Genomic DNA, 23262 nt, shown 5'->3' with positions numbered 1-23262 from the left:
CAATCAATTATATTATTATTATGAACATTACAGCAGAAATTATAAAGGTTCCTCGAAGAACTTCAAAAGGTTCCTCAAGTAACCCCAAGAGCGGGGTTCTTCGAAGAACCTTTTCTTGAAGGTTCCTCAAAGCACCTATGGGTTCCTCCACAGCGACAAGCTGAAGAACCCCTAAAGGTTCCTCCAGGAACTTATAGTTTTAACATCACCTCAGGGGGGATGTGGGTGGTTTAGGGTTGTAGGGGTAGAGTGAGTGTGGTATGAGTCTAACCAGCCAGGGTTATATTATTCTAGGATTGGCTGCCCAGTAATAAAACCTCAAGTTTGGCAAGAGAAAATGTTGAGTTATTTTTGCCAGTTGAACACATCAAGGGTATGACCAAGTAACTACAAAAATGCCATTTGGTATAAAAAAAAAGAAAGAAAAAGAGGCTTTTAAACCACAATAATAATATTATTATTATATCATATGGTGTGACAGTCAATAGGCAAGGAAAGTGACAATAGTTTTAGCCTATTTGTGACAAATCCTAAAAATCTGAATGGAACACAATGGAAAATAGTTTAGGCAAGAGTCACAACCGTGTTGTTAGATTTATAACAGGGTTTGTCATAGAACACAATTGCCACTCAAATAGTTTTCAAGCACTTTTCAAGGACAAATTATTTAATCGGAATGAATCATTAACATTTAACACAGTGGTTCCAAACTTGGGGTTGCGACCCCAGTCGTGGCATTGCCTGGAATGTTCATGACTTCCCATTCTATCGCTATTAAAGCATGACATGTCAGGCAACTTGTGAGGGATTATTGGAATTTCCCCTGAAGATTCTACTGTAAAAAAAAATCACTTTGTCCCAAATAAAAGCTAAACTTATATTAAAAACTTGTAAGCAATGGAGACTGTGTTCATGGCTGATTTGACAGCAATATAGTGCTACTTTATTTTATGCTAATATTACTATGGAATGAAGGTAAAGTTAAAGTCCCACTGATTGTCACACACCTGAGTGTGCGAAATCTGTTCTCCGCATTTGACCCATCCCCTGGGCAGCAGTGCTGCGCTCGGGAATCATTTGGTGATCTAACCCCCCAATTCCAACCCTTTTGAAGCTGAGTGCCAAGCAGCGCAGGGAGCTGGCTTTCTCTTCGACAGCATAATTTATAGCTCATGTACTCACACACACTCCAACAGAGGGGCGAGCAGGGGTCAGTTGACTTTGCCTAGACCCAAAACTAACTTTATGAAGAAAACTGTCACATACAGATCTATACTGTCCTGGAATTGTCTGCCAGTAAATATTTCCTCCGTCGATGGGAGGAGGTTTTAAACAAAAACGAAGATCCCATCTGCACTCACTAACACCAGCAAACACACTTTGAAACTTGTCACACAACTTTACTTCCCATTATGTTTTTCTTTTAATAGTATGTCTTAGAACAGTGTCTTTTTAGATCAGCTGATCTAATGTAGTTGGCCAGCTACATAGCTGACCAAACTATTGTTGGTTTTTTTCCTATTTTTGTACTGCTTTTTACTCTGTGATTCTCCTGTATTGCATTTTACTATTTTTTTTTTTTTTACTATGTTATTTTACTACTGAACTTTACTGTCTACAGTTTATAATTGCTGTAATGTATTTGTGTATTGTGTTTGGACCCCAGGAAGACTAGTGGTCGTTTCGGCGGCAGCTAATGGGGATCCTTTCAAATAAACAAATACAAGTACAGGATTGGATGTTGTTCCTGGTGTCGTTGAAGTCTTCTTTTTGCATGATATCTTTGCACCATGTTTTTTGGGAAGACTGGTCTGCATTAACAGGACTATAGCTATACTGTATGTATACTGTACATATTGTAGCGAATCAGGTATTCCTCCAAGGACCAGGAGACTTATTGTTGGTACAGGCTTTTATTCTTGGCTTCACACACAGCTCCTAGCGGTAGCTTCGCTGCTAGCTCTACACACAACCAGCCAGCTCTCTCTCATAGCTTGACTGACTCCTGACAGGATGCCCACTTACACCCCGTTCCCCCCAGGAACCACCCCCACACATCAGTTCCTAGCTAAACACGGAAACACCACATTACACGTCAAAACCCCGGATCGCTACATACTCCCCGCCCAACAATAAAGCCAGCTCCCACGCTGGCACCACAACCCACACATATCCCCCTGTACCAAAACAACAATAACACACCACTTAATTTTCCCATCACCACATCAAATTTCCCCACAAAGTCTTTTCTTATTACAGCACACCATCATAATGTCTAGTTTTCTTTAGGCACTCCATAATGTCTAGTTTACATTAGGCACTCCATAATGTCTAGTTTACATTAGGCACTCCATAATGTCTAGTTTACATTAGGCACTCCATAATGTCTAGTTTACATTAGGCACTCCATAATGTCTAGTTTACATTAGGCACTCCATAATGTCTAGTTTACATTAGGCACTCCATAATGTCTAGTTTACATTAGGCACTCCATAATGTCTAGTTTGCATTAGGCACTCCATAATGTCTAGTTTACATTAGGCACTCCATAATGTCTAGTTTACATTGGGCACTCCGTAATGTCTAGTTTTCATTATTTCCCTTCTTTTTCACACATTTCAATTCAACACAAACCCCAACACTTACATTATTTCTTTCAACCACCACCATTTCCATCCCCCCTTTCAAAGCTTCTGTCCCACCTGAAGCACTCTAGTCCCGCTCAACCCCCAGTGGGGTTAGTCCTTTGCAGGGTGACTCTCATCGGCCCCCTTTCTGTCCTCTACAGTCCTCGCACGCACTGCAGTATCTCCGCACGTCCTCCGCGTGTTTGTCCCAGTAGAATACCAGACGAACACGGTGGAGCGTCTCCTCAGCCCCCTGATGACCGAGTCCGAGGCCCCTGTGGGCCCACCGTAGCGCCAACTCCCGTAGGCAGCTGGGTACCACCCACCCTCTTTTCCCGTTGTTACGGCCCTGGCATAAGGGAAAACCAGGGATAACATGTTGGTGCCCCCACTCTTCCCACTCCCAAAGACGAGAAGCTAGACCATGATCAAAGTTCTCAATGCAGCAGGTTTATTTGTTTTTTTAGTTCAGAGTAGAGCACTACCAAAATAATAAACAAAATCAAACTAAAAGGAAACTCACACTTTCCTACACACAAAATAAAAAGGAAAACTAAAGACAATAACTCTTACCTAACTCCTGATAACAAAAACAATGAGTGGTAAAGTAAAGTCAAAGGAAAAGGGTTTCTCTCTCCTATGTGACTGCTACATGAGAATCAACAATAATCTCTACGATCTAAAGAGACAATAAAATGTACAGATTACCATACATAAATATCTATCAGAAGAACAAGTGTGGAGCAGAGTTAGATGGCCAGCCTTCATCTCTGGGATGTGGGGAGAATAGAGGGGCAGACAGCAGGCCTCAGCTGGTGTATATCAGCTGCAACAGCCAATCAGCAGCCAGTCCTCCTGACAGCCCAGGTACCACACACCTGCCGCTCATCACCCACTCAGTAACACACAGGGGAGGAATGACACAGGTTACACACTCAAATTACCCGAGGTCATAACACCCCCCCCCCCCCAAAAAAAAAGAAATCGAACATTTCCTCCCTTAAGAAAAATGCTCGATTTCCTTAACTCCTACCCAAAACACCTAGACAGCGCATCAGCCATCACATTGTCCGTACCCTTTTTGTACCGAATCTCAATGTTGAAATCCTGTAGCATAATAGACCAACGCATCAGGCGTTGGTTACTATTCTGCATCCGTGACAAAAACACAAGTGGATTATGATCGGAAAAAACCACCGTAGGCCCCGGACTGGAGCACAGATATACAGCAAAATACTGTAGTGCCAAAAGTAACGACAAGGCCTCCTTCTCAATCGTACTATAGTGAAGTTGATGCTTTTTAAGCTTCCTAGAGAAGTACCCAACAGGATGGTTAATACCACTCTCATCCTCCTGCATCAACACTGCCCCCACCCCCCGACCACTGGCATCAACCTCCAGTTTAAACGGGCACGCAAAATTTGGAGCAGCGAGGACAGGCGCACTGCAGAGGAGGGCTTTGGCTGCGTCAAAAGCAAACGCACACCTCTCCGACCACTTAAAAGGTTGCTTTGGACTTGACAAACTCGTAAGTGGGGCCATAACATCTGCAAAGTTTCTGCAGAATGCACGACAACACCCAGCCATCCGCAAAAACCGCCGGAGTTGACGACGCGTTTGGGGAGCTGGGCAATCCAAAACAGCTTGCACATTTTCAGCAACAGGGCGCACCATGCCCTGTCCCACCCGTTTCCTCGCCTGTGCCCAAGTAACAGCACACATGGGGGATAAAGAGAGCGCGTTTGGCACCGCCTGCGCAACGGCGCACCCATCAGGGTCCGGCTCCTCCCCAACCTCCGGGTATGGAAACAGCTTACCGCCAGCTAAGTCATTACCCAGAATAATATCAATACCTGCTACTGGGAGCTGAGGTCTCACGGCAACTTTGACTTTTCCCGATACAAACTGTGAGGTGAGTTGTACAAAATGCAAAGGCGCGCGCACCACACTCAGTTTGACTCCCCATGCCAGAATATCAGACCCACTATATGAATCAGGTGAGAAAGACAAAATGCCTCCACGAATAATAGTTTGCTTAGCACCTGTATCACGGAGAATAGTAACTGGGACTCTTTTTGTCTCCCCCACCAGAGAAACAAAACCATGAGACACAAAAGGCAGAAAATCCTCATCAATTGTATCTCTGTTTGACCCCACCAAATTCAGCGTTTTTCCATCTGCCTCCAACCTAGTTTGTACCACCCCCACCCCCAATGGTGTACTTGAGTCTTTAAACGACTCTGTCTCTAGAATGGGGCAGGCCGCTATTAGGTGTCCCGGCTGACGGCAATGAAAGCACACCCAGTCATCGGAACCCGCATTAGGAGGAACACGCCGACCACCTCTTGGAGATCTACTCCCTCTCTCAAAAGGAGCCGGCTCTCGACGCTTAGGGGGCGCAAAAACGCTCCTGTGAGTTCACACAAACTCGTCGCCCAGTATCGCAGCAGCACCAAGAGATGCCACCTTCTGCTCATTTAAATAGACCACCACTCTATCTGGGAGGCCATTTTTAAATTCTTCCATTAACACCAGTTCTCACACATTTTCTAACGTGTTAACTTTACTCGCCCGACACCATTTATCAAAGAGCGCCCCCTTCTGTCTCGCGAAGTCCACATATGTTTGGGTGACAGTCTTAACACATTTCCTAAATTGTTGTCTATCAGCCTCAGGCACTAATTCATAAGCCCGCAGGACTGTGGTCTTCACTATTTCATAATCAGCGCTGTCTTCTAAAAACAGACTTGAGCATGCCTCCTGAGCCTTGCCCACAAATTTACATCGAAGCAACAGAGACCACACATTCCTTGGCCAGTCAAGAGCCACCGCTATGCGCTCAAACGCTTTAAAGAAGGCGTCCACATCCGCCTCTCTAAATGGTGGTACCAGTGTGATGTGCTTACCTACATCGAAGCCAGCTCGGGGCGTGGGTGGGTGTGCTGGCCCAGGTGAAACCTCGGCCTCTTGGGCCTGCCGCTGTAACTCCAGCGCTTTCACCCGTAGGTGCATGGCCTCCAACTCCACCTGTCTTATATGCAGAGTCAGCCTCAGCTCCTCTGCAGACATACCATGCACAGGCATTTCCTGGGCCAGAATCTGCACACCACTTTTTTCAGCAGGTTGTTCTGCTGCACCCAACAACAACAAGCCCCTTCCACTCAGCTCCGCATGTATAAGGTCTTTTAAGTCTTTGACTTTAGCACTTTGTGTAACTTTCACACCATAGAACTCAGCGAGCAACAACAAATCATTTTTTTTTACACTTTTCCAACTTCTCAATAGAAGGATCAGTGGTAAAATCCTCTAGATTAAATTCGGCCATATTTAACAAAAAGACTGTCAACCAAACACCCGAGAAAAAAATGATCCAATACTCACCAAACGATGCATTGCCAAATTAAAGGAAAAGCAGACGAGCCCCCAAAACATGTTACGGCCCTGGCATAAGGGAAAACCAGGGATAACATGTTGGTGCCCCCACTCTTCCCACTCCCAAAGACGAGATGCTAGACCATGATCAAAGTTCTCAATGCAGCAGGTTTATTTGTTTTTTTAGTTCAGAGTAGAGCACTACCAAAATAATAAACAAAATCAAACTAAAAGGAAACTCACACTTTCCTACACACAAAATAAAAAGGAAAACTAAAGACAATAACTCTTACCTAACTCCTGATAACAAAAACAACGAGTGGTAAAGTAAAGTCAAAGGAAAAGGGTTTCTCTCTCCTATGTGACTGCTACATGAGAATCAACAATAATCTCTACGATCTAAAGAGACAACAAAATGTACAGATTACCATACATAAATATCTATCAGAAGAACAAGTGTGGAGCAGAGTTAGATGGCCAGCCTTCATCTCTGGGATGTGGGGAGAATAGAGGGGCAGACAGCAGGCCTCAGCTGGTGTATATCAGCTGCAACAGCCAATCAGCAGCCAGTCCTCCTGACAGCCCAGGTACCACACACCTGCCGCTCACCACCCACTCAGTAACACACAGGGGAGGAATGACACAGGTTACACACTCAAATGACCCGAGGTCATAACACCGTTCACCTTTCTCTCCAAACGCCCATCTTTATCCAGACGCAGGTCGGTAAACATGTTCCACAGTCCCTTCGTGGCACCGGAACATGTGTGAATCTCCCCCACAGGGGGCTGGCGTCCGGCCGCTACCCACGCGTACACCGGACCGATATCCGCATCCTCCGCCTGTCGGCGTCTCCACTCACGCCCGTCGACCTCCCAGATGGCCATGTCGTCGTCCTCCAGGACCACCTCTGAACAGTCCTCCTCTTTCTCCTCCACCTCTTGCACTCGGTCGTCCTCCCGTCCCCCTCCCCCAGGGGACGGCGTGCTCAGGGCAGCAGGGCGAACACCACCTGCATCCATCTCCACCTCGGCTTTCTGCACAGCAACCGTGGGGGGTGTGTAGCGGCTAGGTTGGGCCGGATCCTCCGGCAGTAACCCCTCTCGCTCACCCGGAGACACGAGCGTCGCTCTCCCGACTGTAACAGCGCTGCAGATGATGTCTCTCACTTCCCTCTGGCTGTTCAGCATGATCCCCGCTCTCCTGATTGTCTCGTCGCTGATGATGATGTCCCCCTCTACAGGCTGGTATGCAGAGCAGCTAGCCTGGGCCGGCTCAAACGTCACTCTCCTGCCCTGAATAACCGGCTCTGCACTGCTCCCCTTGCTGTGTGTCTCTTCCGGCCTCCACACTCTCAGTGCAGTCTCTAGCTAAGTGCTCCGGCGAACGGCACGTCCAACAGAGTCTCACCTGCCCGCCGCCTGCACGTCTCTCTTCTCCCGCTGTCCTCCGGTCCCCGACAGCCTTTCGACACTCTCTGGCTAGGTGTCCAATCGCATCGCATGCCCAGCAGGCTCCCTGCCGTCCCCAGTACCGTTGCTCCGCGTACCTGGTCTGTCCCCCGGGACCGCTGCGACACCACCTCGCTAGGTGACCAGGTCCCCCGCATGTCCAACACAGTCTCTGTTGCGGCTCCTCCGGCCGTTCTCCACACTGCGCTACCTCTGTACTCAGCAAGTCCACACGCTGCATGATTTCTCGTAGCATCCGCATCAGCTCCACTGCCCAGGCAGGAGTCGCTTCCAACAGCCGTCTGACTTCTTTCAACAAACGGGCTTCCATGCCCGTCAGCACCGAGCTGATCCCCGTCATCAGCTCCTCTTTCCTCCCGTTCACCGACGGCCATTCTCCGCCGCGCACCATCGCACGTGGTGCTCTTAGCAGTTAGCACCCCTGGTAGCTAACCTACTACCGCTAGGTCGCTCGAGCCCAAAAGCCGTCTCACACACAGTCTCTTTTGCCGTTCCTTCTCACCCTCTCCCCTCTCGGCCGACGCAGAGGCGATACCGCTTTACTTGCTGACACCAATGTAGCGAATCAGGTATTCGTCCAAGGACCAGGAGACTTATCGTTGGTACAGGCTTTTATTCTTGGCTTCACACACAGCTCCTAGCGGTAGCTTCGCTGCTAGCTCTACACACAACCAGCCAGCTCTCTCTCATAGCTTGACTGACTCCTGCCACGAGACAGGATGCCCACTTACACCCCGTTCCCCCCAGGAACCACCCCCACACATCAGTTCCTAGCTAAACACGGAAACACCACATTACATGTCAAAACCCCGGATCGCTACAATATACTGTACTGTGCGTATACTGTACGTATAACTCCCATTGCCCTAGCTTTACTTTGAACAAATAAAGCAAAACTTCTTCTATAGTCAGCGGTATCGTTAACAACTTATCAGCGTAAACGAATGCTTGTGTGTGTCATGCGTTGTTTAGCAACAAAAGCAGTAGGGATTTGTGTTTCAAAGGAGTAAAATATTGAAAATATTGTAATGTAAATATTGTATTTATCATGTTATCTTGTTAATGTAATATATTTAGCGTGGTGCAATTAGCTGATGTGCACATACATAGGATCTACTTCTTAATGTGCAGACCATCTCATAATGATGCCGGTAAAGTCTTAGTGTAGAAAATGATACCGGTGTAACGCTCACTCCTAAGGAGATATTAACTCATTCATCGCCAAAGACGTCTTTGACGTGTTATCAGGAATAGCCCTCCCCGCCAAAGACGTGTTTGACGTGTTTTTGTTTTTATTAGTGCAGCGCGTAGTTCAAAGACTTCCCCAGCCTGTGACATGGTATCAGGTCCCTGCCCTCAAAGTCAAGCCGACAACACGTGAACAAACACATACCGCAGCTGTTGTTTTGAAATGAGCAGGAGGAAAAACAGAAAACAGAGAAACGCGCTTCCTTGTGCAGAGAGGAGAAACGCCATTGAAACTCCCCTCGGCGCGCTTCACGAGCTGGTCGGCTTGCTGCAGGGCAGCGGACATCGATCAGTTGTTCGCGGTAGTCAAACCCGTGACCAACATGATCGATCCTGGTCCCTGGACCCCGTTCCTGTGTGCCAGCCCGAAAGAGACGAGACGGAGTCACAACTTTGTGAGGAGGAGAACAGCAGCCTCGCCACAGAAATTGCTTTCACACAGAGCCAAGCAGCACGGCCACTTTCCTGTCGAGGGCGAGGAAGACTGGACTCCAATGCGACAGGACCCGGATGATCTCGCGGTAAGGAGTGTGTGTGTGTGTGTGTGTGTGTGTGTGTGAGAGAGACTACACTGATCTCTGCATTCTATGATCGTATAGTTTACTGAGACACTAGTACACTACACTGTCTCTGTACTAAATGTGATTATATAGTTTACTGAGGATATGTTGCTTTTATTTCAGATGAGGAGCCGATTGTGAGCCCACATCTCAGAATGAGGTCAGGACGGTCAGGATGGTCATTTAGGTCTGCTAAATGACGAAATGTAATGTAATGTAAAGAGACACACATGGGCCCCGCGCACACACACACATTCACACTCACTCACACTGAGTAAACTGTATTGTTGAATGTAAAAAAAGCACTTCATGTATATATTATATATATATATATATATATATATATATATATATATATATATATATATATATATATATATTTTTGTCATTTGTGTCATAACGAATAATATTTACATGTCTGATGTCAATACAGTTCAAAATAAAATAATTGAGAGCGAGTTCTGCCTGAGATTGTGTCCTTTACAAAAATGCAATTTTCTGCAATTTCTCTTCTCAGAGAGACCTTTTTGGTGAAAACAGGGTGTATATAAATGGCTATAAGTAGAGTACAGAACATGCTAAAAGCTCACTTTTTTTTCTTCTGGTGAACCCAAAGACGTACATCTTCATTTTGAGGTATTGCAAATCACTTTGGTGCTAATAGATAATTTACTGTGGGTCTTGAAAGATGACCAACAATTATGAAAATCTTTGGCCTGTGCTAAATATTGGCAGTCCTAAACTGGCCATGAATGAGTTAAGCAGCCTGGTTCCCAGAATAAAATGTCAGCATTGTACGCGTTTCTGCAATCCAGAGATACTGTACGTAGAATTTCACGTTTCTGAACCAAAAATGTGTTACACGTCATACTGTAGAGTCTGCTATTGACAGAGTGCGGTGGCCAATAAGCCTGTTGTGGTCGGGGGGAGTGGAGGGCGTGAACACTTGTCTTTCACACCAGAGGGCCGTATGTTCGATCCCCAGTCATGGCCACAGCATTTCCAAAGTCTACATTTCAACTGTGAGTCACATTGAATATTGTTGTTATTTAAGCCTAAGCCAAACCATCAACCTAACCTTAACCAAGCTCTTTGACTTGCTTAAATGTAGCCTGCGTTGTGTTGACAGCACTGGCAGCAACCCATGTTACGGGCTTGCCCAGGGGTGGAGCAGGATTGGATCCGCCGGCCTCCCGCTTCCAAAGCGCACACGCTAACCGCTACACACCAACAGAGCTAGCTCCCTTGGCATCAAACACCACTGGACATCAAACACCACTGATGTGATGTTTGATGTCCAGGAGAGATCCTCACTGATGTGAACTCCAAGACATTTTAATGGTTGGGACGCGCTCTACTTCGACCCCTGCACGGTGCTGGCAGGGGGCAGAGCTTCACTGCGAAACGGGTGCCGTTGCTAATAAACGGATGGGCGAGGACTTCCCAGGGGGTAATCCTCACATTGGCATCCATTTGAAGCATTTTCTTCAATAAGTCGACAAACTCATATATCGTGATCCTCTGTTCAACCAGTTGATCCTCCTTCAGTTCATCCAGAGAGCGGAAGGTGTAGCGCCTGGTGTCGGTGAAAAACTCCTTCTGAGGCGGCTGCAGCCTCCAGCGTGGGTGCCAAACATAGAAAGGAGTTTTCTTGAAGAAGATCTTTGTTTTGAGCCCGGCGTCCAGAAGATGGTCTGCAGGCTGACCCAGGAGGTCCACGATGAATTGCATCACTTCATGTTCATACTTTCCAGGGAAGAGGTCAAATCCAATATACAAGTAGGCCATCACACAGCCAAGTGACCACATGTCGATGGCCTCAGAAAACGGCAGACCCAAAAGGACTTCTGGAGACCTATAGAAACTGGGCTGAAGAAGAGTGCCAGGCTTGCCTTCACTTGTCGCCATGGCCAAGCCGAAGTCGATCAGTTTCACCTTGAAGGGCTTTGTTAGATGATCCACCAGCATGATGTTGTCTATCTTCAGATCTGTGTGTGTCACTCCGATGTACTTCAAGGCTTTGAATGCTGTGCCCAGCTGCTGGATGATAGGTCTGATGTCATCAAATCCCAGAGGGAGAAATCCTCTGAGCTCCATGTAGTCATACAGGCTCATGTCCAAGGCCTCGAACACCAGACTAGTGCCACAGCTCGTCTTGAAGGACTCGTGAAATCGAACAATGTGACACTTGTCCGGGTTCAAACATTGGAGCTTTTGTAGCATGTCCACCTCTCTTGTGGCGTAGACACATTCATAGTAGCGTCTTATGGTTTTCACAGCCACAATCTCGTTGGTGTCCTGTTTCAAACATCGGGCCACTCTTGCAAAGATGCCCTCTCCAAGTTGTTTCAGTACCAAATAGTTATTGGATCTGCAGCAGCCTCTGTCTGTCATCGATTAATTAACTTTGAGCGCTTCGCGCTCTCAATTCTAGTTCTACAGTGTGCGGACCTTCTTTTATCTTTTATGTTGACTTCTTCTGGTCCTGCACCTGCCTTGAAGGTTTGTGGATGTGCACGACTACTTCATTGTTATCGCTGAAGATGTCACTGATGATGTCACAATGTCTATGCATAAGTGACATCAGTTCACTGGACATTTCGTGCTGACATCAGTGATTTATGACATCACTGAGGAGGTCACAATGTCTATGCATAGGGTGATGTCATCAGGTGATATCTGTTCACTGGACATTGTGACATCATCACTGTCACTGTTGACATTGTGGTACCATCAGTGATTTATGACATCACTGTTGATGTCACTATTGACATGACCGTCAAGTCATAGAGATATAAGACATGCGTCATCTCCATTCACTCGAATGGACCTTTTTTTTACCTCGCAATAAGCTCCCGGAAGTAAGGTTCTGGATTTAATTCCTCCAATAATTCCTTTAAATGTTTGTTTTTCCATTATCGATGACCACATTATAATTTCCCCTCTGATTACTGCTTTAGCAGCGTCCCATATATATATTATGCTTATATATGCTTATTAGGGGTGTCACAATATATCGTCCCACGAAATTTCGCGATAGTAAAACGTCACGATATGTATCGTTGAGATGAAATCTCATATCGTGAAATTTTTTTTTTTTTTTTTTTTTTTTTTTTTTTTTAAGTAGACAAAGAAACGTCTTTGTTTGTTGAAGTTCAATGTGTGGAAAGTAGTTCAGTTGAACAAGTCTCTGAAGAGACACATGAGAAGTTATACAGGAGAGAAACCATTCAATTGAGTTTCTGGCAAAACTGTTTACTTGACAGGAAAAACTGAAGATGCATAAAAAATAGACTAAGAAAAGTCTTGTTGTTTGAGTTTGAAGAAAAACTGAAGATGCATAATGAGAATTTATACTGCTGAGAAACCTTTTAGTTCAAAGTAAATCTAAGTGACGGTGTAACTCATTCTATTTCAAGATAAGCCTTATCTCCAATCTCATGTTTTTTCTAGTTGTTATTTTAATAACAATTTCCCACAACAGCATGTTTTGTATTTGTGCATTTCAAATAAAATACTACTTTTCCAGTCATATATTGTCATTATTCAAGTTTTAAAAAATATTGTTAAAATCGTATCGTATCGTATCGTTATCGTGAACCCAGTATCGTGATACGTATCGTATCGTGAACTGAGTGTATCGTGACACCCCTAATGCTTATGCATTAGGGGTGTCAAAATGAATCGTATAATCGAATGAATCGAGTGAATCTAATTGAATCGTTGACAGATTAATCGTTGAATCGTTTATGTTTAAATTTCTGTTGACATTCAGATTTTAAAGCACTTTAAAGTAAAAAAGGGACTTGATATTTATCTGACTGCTTGTATTAATTGATGAAAAAGTAGCCATGTGCAGTAATAGTACAGAAAATTGAGGATTTGATACTTGGAGCTGCAATACTGTTGGAGCTGTATCAAGATGCATCGTGGAATCGAATCGAAGACAGATGAATCGTAATCAAATTGAATCGTGAGGCCAGTGAAGATTCACAGGCCTAATATGCATACAGATACATATGCTTTAGCAGCGTCCCATATAGTACTAGGAGAAATGTCCTCACTAATGTTCTGTTCCAAGTCGTTTTTAAATTCCACCTTAATGAACTCCTTGAACAAAGGGTCATTAACTCATTCATGGCCAAAGACGTCTTTGACGTGTTATCAGGAATAGCCCTCAGGGCCAATGACGTGTTTGACGTGTTTTTGTTTTTATTAGTGCAGCGCGTAGTTCAAACACAAGCCGACAACACGTGAACCGCAGCTGTTGTTTTGAAATTGAGCAGGAGGAAAAACAGAAAACGGATAAACGCTTCTTTGTGCAGAGAGGAGAAACGCCATTGAAACGCCCCTCGGCGCGCTGCATGAGCTGGTCGCCTTCCTGGGTGCCAGCCGGGAGAAAACGGGAGAAAGTAATCCAGAGATGTGTTTGATCATCGGAGGAATGAGGAAATGATCGATCAGTTTGACGGGTAATCCAGAGGGCGGTGAGGACGTGTTGAATAGCCGAGGGGAAAACGGGAACGATCAAACAGCAGGGAGTATAGGACAGGGAGACATGGACGAGGACGGGTGGACCAGAACAAAACAAAATAAACACACGAACAGCTAACAAGGCAGAAGCGGCAGTCACAGCAGCAGACGCCAGCAGTACTCAGACCCGGAAACAACGTAACGAAGATAAAAGGGGGATCGTGTGTGTGTGTGTGTGTGTGTGTGTGTATGTCTGTTTGTCTGTCTGTCTGTCTGTCTGTGTGTCTGTCTGTCTGTCTGTCTGTCTGTCTGTGTGTCTGTCTGTCTGTCTGTCTGTCTGTCTGCACACTCACTCACACTGAGTAAACTGTATTGTTGAATGTAAAAAAAGCACTTGTATATGTATGTACATGTATATATATATATATATATATATATATATATATTAGGGGTGGGGGAAAAAATCGATTCACCTAAGTATCGCGATTTTTAATGTCACGATTTTTTGGATCGATCTTTTATTCCAGAATCGATAATCGCAAATTAAAAAAAAAAAAAAAAAAAAAAAAAAAAAATTTTTTTTTTTGGGTGCTTGCAGTCAGGCCACTCACTGAACAGCAGGCCAGGCGCCGCCTACTGGTTTACTAGTGGTTTTATTACTTTATTAGTTAGTCTGAAGTAATAATTACACTTCAGGGTTAAAGTGGGTGCATCTCATTGTAAAATTGGACCCAAATCTGGCTTCAAACGGCCCAAATTTCACGCGCGTTGGCCCATATCGGCCTGGCCTGCTTGGTATCTAATGCCCGGCCTGAATTATGATCCCAGTCCGCCCCTGTTTTTAACTATATCGCCCAGCCCTACTCATGATATATAATATACAGTCTCTAGTGTATGATTCAACTTTTCCCATGTTCTAATCTAGTGTAAAAAAGCAAACTGAAAAAATAAAAGAAAAAAATAAACAAAAATCGCAATAAATCGTAATATCGAATCGCAATAATCGTAGAATCGCAATAATCGTGAATCGCAATATATATCGAATCGGCACCAAAGTATCGTGATAGTATCGAATCGGGAGATAAGTGAATCAGCACAGCCCTAATATATATATATATATATATATATTTTGTCATTTGTGTCATAACGAATAATATTTACATGTCTGATGTCAATACAGTTCAAAATAAAAGAATTGAGAGCGAGTTCTGCCTGAGATTGTGTGCTTTACAAAAATCGCCTTTTCTCCTGTTTTTCTTCTCAGAGAGACCTTTTGGGTGAAAACAGGGTGTATATAAATGGCTATAAGTAGAGTACAGAACATGCTAAAAGCTCACTTTTTTTTCCTGGTGAACCCAGAGACGTACATCTTCATTTTGAGGTATTGCAAATCACTTTGGTGCTAATAGATAATTTACTGTGGGTCTTGAAAGATGACCAACAATTATGAAAATCTTTGGCCTGTGCTAAATATTGGCAGTCCTAAACTGGCCATGAATGAGTTAAAGAGGTTAGTAATAAGTCTCCATGTCGTTTCTTTAGCTTTGCTGTCCAAATGTATGGATAAACATACACCTGCATGGTCCCATATGTCCTTAACTCCTATGTCACAGTTTATGATTATATGCCTCTCTGTGTTGAACATGAACAAATAATCCAGTCTGACTCTTGAGTGAACAGCATGGGGGTGGGAAAAGAAAGTATACTGCTTTTCCATTGGGTGCAGTTCCCTCCATTATGTCAATCATACCGGCCTGTCCGAGTCATTTTTTAACTGTCAATGTCTCAGCGTTTATCTTCTTCATCAAGTTAGTCGAATCAAGGGTGGGTTGTAGTTGTTGGACATTCCAGTCCCCACCACAGATCAGGACACCGGCAGACTCTGCAGTTATTATGTCAAATTTATATAAACATTTGATCATTTCCGGGAGGTCTGTAGACATTATAGTGTTACTTGTTTATGGTCGAGGAATCCTTTTACAAGGACATACCGCCCCTCCGCGTTCTGGATTAAAGGCGGGTACGGTGGTGCAGTGGCAAGCGCTGTCGCCTCACAACTCGAAGGTCCTGGGTTCGATTCCCACGGGACGCTGTGAACGCCGAAGGAATGCGTGGCCGTCCGCATGTCCTCGAGTCGTCAAAAAAGGGCCTTTCTGTGTGGAGTTTGCATGTTCTCCCCGTGCCTTTCCTTCATATAGGAACCCCCTTCACCAAAACATGCAATATCCTGGTTGCTGATGTGGTGCCTCCTCTGGTCGTTAGGGGTGCCTGTTCGGAGGGAGGGGAACTTGTTGGAATAGCGTGATCCTCCCACGTGCTATGTCCTACCGGTGAAGCTTCCCCTGTCAGGTGAAAAGAAGCGGCTGGCTAACTGCCCATGTCTCAGAGGAAGCATGGAGACAGTTTCGGCTCTCCCCATATCGGCAGAGGGAGCAGCAACCAGGATCAATAAATTAAAATTAGCACTAATGGGGGATAAAAAAATAAAAAATAAAAAATAAAGTTATAGATTAAAGGAGAATTGCAGTTTTTTACACCCCGGACCTTATTTCCATCTTAAAATATGATGTTTTACTCACCCAGAGAACTTTGGTTTCATTCGTACAGCAAGCACAGTCAGCTCTTAGACACAGGGATATCATAGGTCAGGTGCAGCATGGGCGTGGAGGCTTAGGGTTGTGCATAGGGAAACCTGTGTGGAACAAGGCATCAGTAATAGAAAATTGGAAGATGGTAGTTGAAGAAGTACATAGGCAAGAGGAGGCAATAAGATGTACTAAGGCAGTGTCGCAGGCAAAGCAAGGACAGTGGGTGAACTGGGAGAGTGTAGAGAAGAGAAAGTTGAAGTGGAGAGAGTTGTGGAGCATGGAGGCCAGCAGAATTAGATGTATTCTAGGGGCTACTTATGATGTGCTGCCATCTCCCCAGAACTTAAATCAGTGGTTGGGCGAGGATGGTGCCTGCCCGTTGTGTTCTAGTGTATGTACACTGAGGCATATACTGTCAGGGTGTAAGGTCAGTCTCTCCCAGGGGCGATACACCTGGCGTCACAACCAGGTGTTGAAATGTTTGGCAGCTGCAGTTGAGGAAAAGCGGCTAGAAGTAAATTCTCTAGTTGCTAGCAAAGGGACTAGACAGATCAAATTTGTACGTGAGGGAGAAAAGATTAGACCAATTAAGGTCAGCACAAGTTAGGGCAGCTAAGTGTAGGTGAGCCTGGGAAATGAGGGTTGACTTGAATGAACAGCTAGTCATCCCAGCATATATAGTTAGCACCCGGCTACGTCCGGACTTGTTACTGTGGCCTGAGGTAGAGAAGAGAGTTTATTTTATCGAACTCACAGTCCCGTGGGAAGATCGATTTGAGGAGGCTTATGAGCGCAAGAAAGCTAGGTATGCTGAAATGGCAGCAGAGGCAGAGCAGCGAGGTTGGAGGGCTCGAGTGCGGCCTGTAGAGGTGGGCTGCCGTGGTTTTGTGGCAAAGTCCGTTATTGCCTTACTGAGTTGGGCATTCGGGGACGGAGCCTGAAACTTGCGGTTAGCAACATGTCTCAGGCAGCAGAACGAGCAAGTGAATGGCTGTGGATAAGGAGGAAACATGCTAGCTGGGGAGCTCGCTAAGGTCAGATTGATTGTTTGTTGGTTGTTGGTCATGATTAACGGTCCGCATCAACAGGGCTGAATCATTGACAGTGGTGGTGTAGTTAGGGATTGTTTGTTGTTGGTCATGATTGACGGTCCGCATCAACAGGGCTGAATCATTGACAGTGGTGGTGTAGTCAGGAATGTCATACCGAACCGACCTGGAGCTAGGCTTAGATAGTGAGGTAATATGCAGTTGTGCGGTGGTAGCATGGAGGGGGGTGTTTCCAGGACGCTGGATTACACCGTTAAGCCTTCTTGAGGTGTCGTGGGCCTAACTTAACGAAACGTCGGTGAAGGAAGGTGCCCACTTGAAAACCCCAATGACATGCTTCATACTGCTGTTGGCTAGGGCAGGTAACTGGTGATTTGTGTCTTGTTTATTAGTTTGTTAGCCTGTTAGCTTGTTTTATTCTGGATTGGGTTTATAAATGTGTTTTTCCTCGGATTTTGGCACAAGGGATAGTAACATCTTGTCCTGTGTATTAATTAATACTGATCGCCATAGAAGATATTCAGGTCTGAGTAGAGTCTGAACTGGCCAAAACGGGGACCTCTGTGTGACAAGAGGTCACATGAGAGGGAACACGGCGGTCGAAGAGGAGAGCGAGGCGGCCGGAGGGACAAACATTGAGGAGCGGGCGGTCGTCGAGTCTGCAATTTGTCTAATATTCCCAACCTGTGAGAGGCAACAATGTGCCGCAAGGTCTACAGTCTGCCAGAAAGACATTAGAAGAAGAAAGATTTATGACATCACTGATGAATAGGCATAGCCTACTTACACACACACGCACATTCACACACTCCTCCCCCCTATAAACTGTATAATTGTGCTTTAGTAGTGACACATTTTTGGAGGAAAAGTATTCCTAAACTGTGTGAAAATACAATATGATTAACTGTACAATTACTAGAAATGTGTACCTTGTTTATTATATTGTACAATTTACATCCTATAATAAAATTGCCTAGGTGGACGGGCAGGCGGGCGGTGTCTGTCAGTCATGTTCTGTCTCACAAACGTGACGGCCTGTTTGTGACGTCGGCCAGGCCGGACGCCCCGGCTGACCGATATCACGCCCTCCCACCACACACACACACACATACAGACACCCCCCAACACAGTCACCCCCCCCCCCCCCCACATCAAACACAACACGACCACCACAAGGAGCCGGAGTCCCACCAAACTAGATTTGAAGGCCGTGTAGCAGCCTGATAATCTAGTACATACAAAAATTAAAACACATTTATTTCAAGATGGTCCACTCTATCACTAGATATAACCAGAGATGAGCACTTGAGATTTGGACTCGATTCAACTCGAGCCAAATGTGACTTGGTCCCATGTCTGTATATAACTTCTGTCAGTCTGATGATGCTTCACTTACTATGATGTACCTACTAAATTTAGATTTAGTTTATTTGTCAGGGAGCAGCATATACAATAGACATTAATCCTCATAGGGGAAGAGATGCATTGTAACAGATTTAGTCATAGGCTAATTTCCATCTGGAGTCCCTGGGGAGGTGGATTCAGAAGCCATTCAGTTTTTAGGATTCATGTCAGTCTAAAAAGGTGGTAAACTATTCTGCAAACAAAAAGGTGGCTGAACTGTAGGGCTGCCACACCAGTACCGATACCAATAGAGTACTTCATTGTGTAGTAGAGCCATACTTTTGATACCAATAGAGTACTTCATTGTGTAGTATAGCCATACTTTTGATACCAATAGAGTACTTCATTGTGTAGTATAGCCATACTTTTGATACGAATAAGAGTACTTCATTGTGTAGTATAGCCATACTTTTGGATGTTTTGGAGGCATCTCTGCAACTCCCTCACATACACCGCACTCAACTTCACCACCACAAACTGTACAGGTTGTAGCTGCTGCGGTACTGATCAGCGCTTGGCTGCGAGCACAATCATACAAATAGCCATTTTACAAATAGTAATTTTTTTCTACATCTGTGTACAAAAAGGATCGAATGCAGGTTACGGTATTGGCTGACTGGAGAAGCTTCGATACTACTTGGTATTTACCAGCCCAGTGAATTGACTTGAAGTGGGTAAATGTACCTTCCACTACATATGTAGCAGGGGGCATGTTGAATTATGTCACCATTGTGAGTCATGAGAGACAATGAATGTGCACGATCCACAGCATATACAGCAAAACAGCAAAGCCTGTAAAAGTTGATTTACTTTGTGTAAAAAAAAACATACAGTATACATAGATTCTTTCATTCAGTCTTTACAATAGAAAAATATCATTTATCTGATTTTTTTTTACAATGTTATGGATCATACATTTGAAATACCTGCATCTAATATCATTTGCCACAAAAACATTGAAAATCATTATTATTACCACCCAGTCAGAGACAAACAAACTAAATTGCTAAATTGCTGTGGTAGTGCAAAGAGCCACATCATGTTATCAGATTCAGGCTGTTCTCAGTCACTGTTCATAGGAGGCGTAAAACACTCTGCTTTCACATCGGACGCTGACGTGTTCAACGTCAACCGGAAGTCACATTAAACTTTTTTGCTATTTAACCTTAACCCATAACCCTAACCTGGCTTTTTAGCACAGGCAACGTACTACATCACTTGATATGATGCAAGTGTTACTGTCTGTGAGAGCTTGGCAATTTCTTTGGAACAACTGAGTCTGTTTCCAAGGTATATGATTAGTCTGAAGTGGGTGGATCAGTGAAAACATGGCCTGTAACAGGCAGTGTGTTAAACACACACACACACACACACACTATAGAGCCGCAGGGATGACGTATTTTTGTAGTCGGAAAGCGGAAGTCCCGTACTTCATGGTTCTTCACTGTTTCTGCCTATGGGATTTTTGAATGGGTTTTTGGCGCAACGCAAGCTTAATCAAATGCGAACCAGTGTTCAGCGGGATAATCTTCACACATGAGGACCACTTTCATGAGTTTTGAAGCGTAAATGCGAGCCCTAGAACTAAAAAGCTTGTGCTAAGCTAATCCAGAACTACACACAGTGTCGCATAGGCTTCCACGTCACGTCACCACTCAACCTGGAGTGTTGTTGATGTGTGTGCTGCTGTGCACTGATTACCCCGGGCTGAACCAGGTGAGGGAAAGAGAATTTCTGTGTTCGTCCTTTGAAGTGATCGACTCAACAGTGTAGTCTCATTTAGCCGTTTGCTAGGTACTTCATCATGCTAGGTGTTTAATCATGTTTTAAGGTGTCTACGCTAGAAAAGAAAAGGAAAAGTTGACTGTTATTGCTTGTTGTTCTCTTGTTTTACTGCATCTATATGCCCTGTTTTTGCACTGTTATACTGTTATTTGCTCTATGTTGTAACGGAGCCTACATCACAAGAATTTCACACGTGATACTTGTACTACGGAGTGACAATAAAAATCTTGAATCTTGAACTTTTAACGGCACGTAAAAGCTTCAAAACTCATAAAAGTGGTCCTCATGTCATGTGTAAAGATTATCCTGCTGAACACGGATTCGCGTTTGAATAAGCTTGCGTTAACCACAGACCTTATTTGAAGCATCAAACCAAAAACCCATTCAAAAATCCCATAGGCGAAAACAGTGAAGAACCCGGAAGTGTTAGCATCCATGTTTTCCAGACTCATTCATTCTCTATTTGATGTGAATTGAAGAGCCGCATAAGAATGAGCAAAGAGCCGCATGTGGCTCGAGAGCCTCAGGTTGGCCACCCCTGACATAGAATAGCCTAAATGTGTGTGATTTGGTTAAAGCAGTGGCTCCCAACCTTAGGGTCACGACCCTATGTGGGGTCGCCTGGAATTCAAACAGGGGCGCCTGCAATTTTTTTTATTTAATTTTTTTTACACCACACACAATTTAATACTACCGAAGATGATTAGGGTCACTTGCGATTTTTATGTATTTTTTTAGTTTTGAGTTTAAAGCCCCAATCAGTAAGACTTTTGACATTTTTTACTGTAATATAAGAGCTTTTTAGTCATAGGACATGGTAGATTGACTTGTAATAGGGAGACTCTCGTCTTTATTTATCCCACACCGCCCTCCATTGGCCAGCCCTGGGACTAAGCAGTTTGTCTGCCACGTCCTGTGGCAAAAAAAAAAGAAAAAAAAGAAGATGTGCGCATGTGCTCTACAGCGGTAGCGTTGTATTCCTATAAACCAGGAAGTAACTCGATTCGGATTTGCTACGAAAATGATGTTTCATGGAACTATGGATTATTATTTCATCATCACGTGGTGAGTACCCGATGTCACAACATGTACATAGAGCTTTCTGGCGCTGTGTTTTGTTGACTTTGAACGGCGATATCGTTATCGATACTATTGCATGCAGAGGGTGCAGTTTCCCCAATAGCAAAACTTGGAAAACTTGCTGAATGGGGCTTTAAAGTGATAATCTCTAAGATCTCAATTTTGTTCTCTTGGGTGACACCTTTGGTGATGAGTGGTAATTGCAGGTGAGATCCAAATGCATTATGTGACATTACTAATCTCACATAATGTCACTATATACTGCAAAGGCTTCCATCAATGGACCATGGCCTCAATCAACATTGTGACTCTTATTTTAATAAAAAAAAAAATATGAAAATCTTTTAGATTATAACTTTAAATCTGTCCGAATTAAGTCAGAATTCTGAGATTAAAGTCCGAATTCCGAGTTACTGTCAGAATTTTTAGATAAAAGTGAGAGTTTTGAGATTAAAGTTAGAATTCTCAGATTAAAGTCAAAATTTTGCGGGGGAAAATAAGCATACTATGTGACATCACTGATGATATTATCAATGGTGTACCAGAATTTGAATGCCTCGGGTCCTTAGATTTTTGTGACGTCAAAGTAGGGTCACAAGCCAAAAAAAAGGATGGGAACCCCTGGGTTAAAGAGAGTTCAGAGATACAGTAGTTTTGGGGATCCCCTCTAACCTGACGCTGCCAGATGGACGGTATAGCTCCACATCGGTTTCACTAAACCAGTCGATCTGGGGTTGAAGTCACCAGACCCGCTGACGGAGGCGGGCACTTTGTCCAAGCTACTTGGCAGGTGATTGGATGACCCATCTGTCTATCACCGCTGGTGGGTGTTAACTTCAACCAATCAGATCGCGGAAGGTGCCTGTGGCTGATCTCCGTGGTATTCATTGATTGAGTCCTCGCGGTCGTAAAGTCACCTTCGAAGCATTTAGTTAGATTATAACGAACTAGTTGTGTGGCTTAGCCTTCCCAAATGTTGAGGGTCGTTTTTTAGAATTTAATACATAGAATTGGGAACGTTACATTCAATTTTATTCACTGCCTGTCACTTCCGCGGCAGCAGCCATGTTGACGAGTGAAAAGAACTACAAAGACCATGTACCCACTACTTGCCCAGACGAGCCAGAGCCCGCCTACGGCCGCCGCTGATTGGTCGAGCCGGCATGGCTCGACCAATCATCTTAACTGCCTGTGCAGGTCCAGACCGTCACGGAGAACCAAATGCAATGTGAGTTCACGTGACGGGCGGTTTACCAGGCTAGATCCCCTCCTCCCTCCACAGCAATATCAGGCAAACTTGTCTCAATTGTTGAGTGTGTATGGGATCTAATAACATAATCATGATCCCATAGGAATCCAGGACTTGAGTGAAACTGAGCAAGTAAACTGGGAGGGGTTGCCCTTTTCCAAGCTTTGTCTGGAGGGAGGCCCACAGTCTCAGACTTTGAAAACCCCTGATATAAGACAAAGCAGAACAATGGATGATGGCTCGATGATTAGAATTTGTTTAATGAGCGGCAATGTTTAGTCGATGAATCGATTAGTCCATCGTCAGAAAATTAATCACCAACTACTTTTTAAAATCGATTATCGTTTTAGACTAA

This window comes from Poromitra crassiceps, assembly GCF_964638095.1.
Source record: "Poromitra crassiceps genome assembly, chromosome: 5".
In the NCBI taxonomy this organism is placed as follows: Eukaryota; Metazoa; Chordata; class Actinopteri; order Beryciformes; family Melamphaidae; genus Poromitra; species Poromitra crassiceps.
This window is presented reverse-complemented; position numbering follows the sequence as displayed.